At 45.0% G+C, this 7,463-nt stretch overlaps 1 protein-coding gene across 3 annotated transcripts in view; it reads right to left on the bottom strand.

The window, feature by feature from the left end:
- STS (steroid sulfatase) overlaps positions 1-7,463 on the bottom strand; it is a 137,391-nt gene that overhangs the window by 128,995 nt on the left and 933 nt on the right. For 2 of the 3 annotated variants that reach the window (XM_081809217.1, XM_081809215.1), the window contains exon 1: positions 5,269-5,375. The exons of the other annotated variant lie outside the window; for it this stretch is intronic. The gene's annotated coding sequence lies outside the window, so the exon portion shown is untranslated. Of the gene's footprint in view, positions 1-5,268; positions 5,376-7,463 lie in introns of those variants that run through there. 3 annotated transcript variants of the gene reach the window in all.

Below are 7,463 nucleotides of genomic sequence, written 5' to 3' on the forward strand. Positions count from 1 at the left end.
CTGCAAACCAATCAATGTTGTACACTACAGTGATAAAAGAAAGGACAAGAACCATATGATCCTCCCAATAGATGCAGACAAAGCATTTGACATAGACCAGCATTCTTTCTTAATCAAAACTCTTCACAGTGTAGCGATAGAGGGTACATACACCTCAATATCATAAAAGCCATCTATGAAAAACCCACAACGATTTCACTCTCAGTGGGGAAAAACTGAGGCTTTTCCACTAATGTCAGGAACATGACAGGGATGTCCAGTATCACCACTGCTATTTAACAGAGTACTAAAAGTCTTAGCAATCAGACAACAAAAAGAAATAAAAGGCATCTGAATCAGCAGAGAATCAAACTCTCACTCTTTGCAGATGACATGATACTTTATGTGGAAAACCCAAAAGACTCCACCCCAAAACTGCTAGAACTCATACAGGAATTCAGTGAATTGGTAGGATATAAAATTAACACACAGAAATCAGCTGCATTTCTATACACTAACAATGAGACTGAAGAAAGAGAAATTAAGGAGTCGATCCCATTTACAATTGTACCCAAAACCATAAGATACCTAGGAATAAGTCTAACCAAAGAGGCAAAGGATCTGTACTCAGAAAACTAGAATTTTCATGAAAGAAATTGAGGAAGACACAAAGAAATGGAAAAACATTCCATGCTCATGGATTGCAAGAACAGATATTGCTAAAATATCTATGCTACCTACAGCAATCTATACATTCAATGCAATCCCTATCAAAATAGTATCAACTCTTTTTCACAGAGCTGGAACAAATAATCCTAAAATTTGTATGGAACCAAAAAAGACCCTGAATAGCCAAAGGAATGTTAAAAAAGAAAAGCAAAGCTGGCGGCATCACAATTCCAGACTTCCAGCTCTATTAAAAAGACATACCAAAGCTGAACTTTATGAGAGAGGCGGCCTTGAGTTTGTCACTCCCAACCTAAGACCTCAAATACAATGAATACAATACAATGTATTCATTGTATGTAGTCATGCACCCAGCTCTAGACACCTGCCACCATAACCTCCTCGATGAATGAACCTGTCACTTGGACTAATTTGCAACCAGAAGCTCCTGGAATCCACTTCATGGTGCTGACTGTCGTGAGTCGGCCTCGTGATATGTGAATTATTTGATATGGCCCAGAATGCCCAGGAAGCAGATGGCTTCCGACACCCCCCTGGATGAGTCACACATGTGGTGTGTGACCATATGGTGGGGCAGAAAAGATCTTGACCCTAATGCATCTATAGAACATGTTTTTTTTTTTTTTAATCAAAATAAATTTATTAAAAGTATGCAGAGACTGCTGCAAAGCTGAGCTGCCCCCAGGACTGTTTTTGGACACTCTTAATGGGCACTGCTGTTTTCTACAGAACTGCATTCATTGTATTATACCTCTTGACATTTCAAGAAACAAATATTTATACCTTCCTGACGTCGTAGATGTTAAAGAAACTTACTGTGGTGATCACTTTGCAATATGTATCAAATCATCACGATTTTATCAAATCACGATATGTATCAAATCATCATGATATGTATCAAATCACCACAATATGCATCAAATCATCATGCCCTATCTTCTAAACTCACAAGACATTGTACGTCAATTATAACTCAGTAAAACTTGGGCACATACATACCTCTATATTCCAGTTTTACTGAATGTCAAATATATATTCCAGTTTTACTGAGATATAATTGACATGTGACGCATTAAGTTTGAGGTGCACCACATAATGATTTGATACACGTACATATTGCCAAGTGATTGTCTCGGTATGTAACAGATAGACACACATATGGAAGAACACGATGACGATCAGTCATGCACTCTGTAACACAGCCCGGAACAAACTTCTGGGGTGCAGCCTGCAGTCACTCATAGGAATTGTTCTGCAGCAAAACAGAAGGAGTATTTGCATTCTGTGGGATGAAGAAACACTTCAACTCTACATCAGTTTTACGTTCACTGATGCAGAACTGCCAAAAATAAGCTACCCAAAAAACATGGTTTCCAAGCCTTTTATTTTCTTTGTTCTTGTTGGTTATGGACAAAGGGCTGTAGATCTGTAACGCAGAAGGGAGGACTTGGAAACGAGTCTTGGAGCGCCTAGGTGGCTCAGTTGGTTAAGCATCTGACTTTGGCTCAGACATGATCCCAGGGTCCTGGGATCAAGTCCCGCATCAGGGTCCCTGCTCAGCGGGGAGTCTGCTTCTCCCTCTGCCCCTCCCCACCAGTTACCCTCTCTCTCTGTCAAATAAATAAGTAAAATCTTAAAAAAAAAGGAAAGGAGTCAAGACACCAGGCACTGGGGAGGCCCGTCCATGCTGAAAAGGATTCTGGCCAAGTCACTTGAACTTGTGTAAGCCCACATTTCCCTCGTGACAGAAGGGGCAATCAGGGACACAGGAAACTCATGCCCGATAGTGATCCAGGTCAGACCAGCTGGGATAACCTCCGGCACCACCAACAAGCCTCCTGGAACCCTGGCAAACAGCTGAGAAGAGGTGACGAGGCTGATCTCCACACCTCCAACTCAGCAACTCTACACCGGGGGCGGCTTTTCCTGCCCAGGAAACACTTGGAATGTCTGGAGACAATTTTGCACTGGGGTGGCACTGTGATGGGGCATGTACTGGGTAGAGTCTAAACATCCTACAAAGGCTGAGAAACCTCGGAGCAGACAAATCACTTGTAACCGGGGCCATCTCAGTCCTGCGTCTGTCTCTGGACGAGACCTCCCCCGGTCCTGGAACCCCTCAGAGGAACTCCCCCCCGCCCCCCCACCGCCCCGTTGCACCTCCGTGCTTTCTATCAGAGTGGAAAGTCAAAGGCGCTACAGTGAATTTGCCTGGTGTGAGTCTCTGCCCTATACTTCCTCCTCATTAATAAGCACTTAATTATTACTGACATTGGCCCCTACAGTATTTACATGGAGTGTTTGTGTTCCCACTTGGACAACTCCGGAGGTAAGACTGGACTTCTGTTTCATCATCGCAAAATCTTTCATTACCTGAATCCCAAGGGTGCGAGGTAAGGGCTTGTTGACTCAGTGACCAAGTTTTACAGGGTTAATTTCCAAACAAGGTAGGAATTTTAATGAGAGGACAAGATACAAACAAAACAATAGATACGGAGAGTGGTCTGGAGAACACGTCTTCGGATTTTTACCCACAAACTTTTAATGTTTACTTTAATCAGCCCTTTAAGGGATGCCTGACATTTACTGCTCACTTTTAAATGCAGACAGAAGGAAGGCCTTGTATCTTTTTTGTTTTTGTTCTTTCCCCATGCACTGAAAGCTTTTACATTTCTGGATCCTGATATCATCAGTTGTTAGGTTATAATCTCATTATACATGAATATGGGGCAATTTCTCAGTTGGTAAATATTAATGTCACTGTGGACACCAATTCATAGGGATAATCTGTCAGGTACTATCATGTGTTTGTTGAGACAGAGTGCCTGTCGTAAATGACCATAAAATAGAATAATCTCTCAGTAAGTGTTTCACCATTTTTAGTGACATCATCTCCAAAGACAATTCTTTTTATCACCCCTCCACTTCAATCCTCAAGGCTTAGCTCAGAGGATGGAATCCGTGCATACTTGAGAAATGTCCAGGGGCGCCTGGGCGTCACAGCGGGTTAAACGTCCGACTCTTGATTTAGGCTCAGGTCATGGGATGGAGCCCCGTGTCAGACTCTGCGCTCAGTGGGGAGTCTGCTGGAGACTCTCTCCCTTTGCCCCTCCCTCCGTCCCTCTCTCTCAAATCAATAAATAAATCTTAAAAGAAAAATGTTGATACCCAGATAAGAAGCAAGCAAGCACGTGACATCATAATTAACTAGGATCATTCATTTGGACGATAGCATGGAGGGTTTATCTAGAAAGGATTGTACACATTCCTTAGCATCTCTCTCTGCAAAAAAAAAAAAAAATCATACATTTGGCTGGCTCATGATTGCTCGATTATGTACGGCATGCATTACAAAGGTCACGCTCTCCCGGATGCTTACCTCCTGTAAGCGATATACATTTTCAGGACAAAGAGCGGTCAATTTCTGAGCCACATAACGTTCCTTGCTTAACCCTGCTCCTTTGTAAAGACGGCCTACACAGCCCAACACAATCTCCAACACTCGAGTAATGAAGCCTGCAGCCTAGAGCAAAACCAACACAACTTGCTAAGCCACAGATCGACTAACTGGGATCACTTGTGCTCTGCTTCAAGGGGTTCATGACAGATCTTGTATCTGTACACTTAAAATGAAAAATATATATTTCAAAAAATTTATTTTTTAATTAATTTATTTATTTATTTATTGACAGAGAGAGAGGGAGAGACAGCCTTCACAGCAGAGGGAGAGAGAGAAGCAGACTCCCTGCTGAGCAGGGAGCCCGATGTGGGACTCGATCCCAGAACCCTGGGATCATGACCTGAGCTAAAAGCAGATGCTTAACTCACGGAGCCACCCAGGCGCCCCAAATATTTCAAAAAATTTTTGTAAAAAGCTTAAGCAAAGAGAACTGCTATGAGTTCTGTCTCAGATTTACTCTTTAAGAAAGCAATGAGTCGTAAGCTTAGGATAACACCAATGTTTCCCAGCATACGCTTGATGGCAGATACATCTTATTTGCATTCATTCTATCTAACTCGGAAGCACTGGTTCTAATATTTTGATACATAAAGTTAATTCAATTTCTCTTCCGAGTAAGCTACAGCACAAAATGCAGCTCTTTATTTGCTCATTTCCTCTTGGGTTTCTTGCCTCTGGGCTCTCCTTCTTTGTATCAAGCCTGTGTTTTCAAACTACCACTTTAATCCGGAAAGAAAGAGTATTTCGCAATTGCTTTCTTCTCCTGAAAAGACCTCCCTCCCTGCCCTGTTTCAGGGCAAAGGAACAAATGAAAACAGATGAATTATTGTAGGTGGTTCTACAGGTTTTTAAAAAAATGTCACACAACAGGTAGGAAGGCACATACTTTCATTATTCCCCCAGAAGATCCCTGAAAATGCTTTCTCCCGCAGTAGCTAAGACTTGGCTCGACCACTTCTTTAATGAACTCTCCCCCTGCATGCTGTTTAAGGATTCCAGAAAGGGGCAGAAAAAGAAACTCTCAGATTTCGTTAGAAGCAAGAACACTAGGCTAACTATTCCCCGGTAGCCGTTTGCTGGACATCATTTATCTCAATATCTCAGCAGCAGAAAAACAACGGCAAAAAATTAATCCAACTCACCAGTTCCTGCGAGGCTTTCCGACAGGGTGCTTGCTAGGAGACTCGACGATACCCTTCCTCCCAGGACCTCACACAGCTTTTCAAAGAACCATGCTGGACGGCACCCAGCCCAAAGCTCCGGGGGTGTGAATAATGATGAGACAACCCGGCTGGGTTCCACTAACCATCCTCGGCCACACAGTCATCACGGGGTGGTTGGCGAATCCATCATAAAAAAGTTATTTAACTGCTTGTATGTGTGCATTTGGTCCTTCCTCACACCCTACATGGTTTACTTCTAAATCAGAGGGAAGATGCACTTCCTGAACAGAGCACATCAATCACAAGGTAGCTCTCATTTCGTTAAAGACGTGTATCAGTTTCGAACGCCTGACTGCAAACTTTGTTCACCTGTCGGCGTGCTCAGGTGGGGAAGACAAAACAAAACAAAACCCCGGACGTGCACTGAGCATTTGCTGTGCTGACGTGCTGTATCCCAGCACCAAGGCTGGGTACGTGGCTGAGGGTGCTGATGGCTGGGGAGACGTCCTCAACACTCTGTGGATAGCCTGCTGCACAGAAGCCCTGTAAGCCTGTCTGTTAGGTGACTTACACCTACCTACACAGCCCACACGGCCCCAAGGAATTCATTCTCCTTGTCAACACCGAGGGTTAGGCGGTGAGCAAGGTCACCACGGAGCTCCGTGGGTGGCAAGAAGGTAGGCATGCCATCCACCGTGATGACATGCGCAGGGAGTCTCCACTCCCACGTCCTGGGGGGGAAATCACACCCCAGGAAAAAAAAAAAAAAACTTCCAGGGTTTTTCTCTTTCATATTTCCCCTCCCGTCATTCATTGTGTTTCATTTAGGAGAAGAAAACAAAGGTAAAGCCAAGCTCTGCATCTTTGTTTTCATTATTCCACGTCTATAAATAAAACATTACTCATTTTTAATGATTTTGTGTGTCTCCAGGTCCTGGTAGGCACTCAAATAATTAATACATAATGTAGCGGATGCTAACGTATTTCCCATTCTTAACAGTAACCCCAGATGCCAGTGCACCAAAACCTGAAGAAATATTTTATCCTGAATGACCAGGACCCAGATGTCATCACAAGGTGACGTCTGGCCTCCTGGGGTCTCTATAAAACTTCTGTGTTGGAGAGAAGTTTTATGAGCTCTTGGTCCAAACTCTAGCATGCCCCAGGATGCTTCTAGCCGCTGAACGCCATAAAGCTCAGAATGCAATGTCTAGGGCAATACCGAAACGCTACCCCTTTGATGCCCGGGTGAGTCACCCCCAGCAAAAGCATGGTTTTGGTGGTCCCGGAGGGGTGCATGCGGAGAGCAGCTCTGGCTTTCTCATTCATGGCCCAGCGCATCCTCAGCTGCTATTACAGTTCCAGCGCAGGGAGCGTGGAAGGAAAGATGGGGCCAAAGGGGCAGAAAGGTCTCCTCTCAACAGTCCTACTGAGAGATGGCTTCAGGCACACTGGAAACAGACCCTCCCTCTGAAGGGTGTCTTCACGGGTTCTTGAGAGTCTTGCAGGTGACTCTTGCCCATCCACAAGCTGGTGGTACCTTCTCTACTGGAGCTCCCCCACCTTCCTCATGCTCAGATGTCTTACTGAGCAGGAGTTCAAATGGCTGCAAGCCTTCCCCTGGGCTGGTCCCTGTCTAGTCACCGAAGTGGTCGGGTTGTGTATCTTTGCTGCCGAGAGTGAGCCTCTATGAGCACCTGGAGCCTCTCCAGCTTCCTCACTCGGGATCAGGTGCCAGCCCCTTGTGCCCAGAGATGCACAATCAGATCTTATCCTCTGTAAGCAGTCTCGCCAAATCCTCCTCATCAGGCCGGGGTACAGACAGGAGCGCGGCACCCTCGGGGCGGGGGCAGGATGCCAGTGCCAAAGAAACCCCTTCACAAGCCCCTCCTGTCTCCTTCTGCACCCCTGCTCCAGGGCCACCGAACCCACGGGGATCCGGGCTACCTACACCAAAGATTCCCCTCCTCCCCACTTTATTTCTTTGCCCCTCTCCCGATGCTTTCAACCTAGTTCCTTACTACGATAAATATCCCCCCAGAATGATTTACCTTAGAAAGTACAAGGAGGACTTGGAGGCAGATGGACATGAATTCAGTTCTGACGCTGGTACTGGCTTGCTGTGTGACCTCAGAAAAGCACTTAACCTCTCTGAGCACCAGGCCTCTTTTCTG

The sequence above is a fragment of the Leptonychotes weddellii genome, chromosome X, assembly GCF_054177405.1.
Source record: "Leptonychotes weddellii isolate Sample4059 chromosome X, ASM5417740v2, whole genome shotgun sequence".
Classification (NCBI taxonomy): domain Eukaryota; kingdom Metazoa; phylum Chordata; class Mammalia; order Carnivora; family Phocidae; genus Leptonychotes; species Leptonychotes weddellii.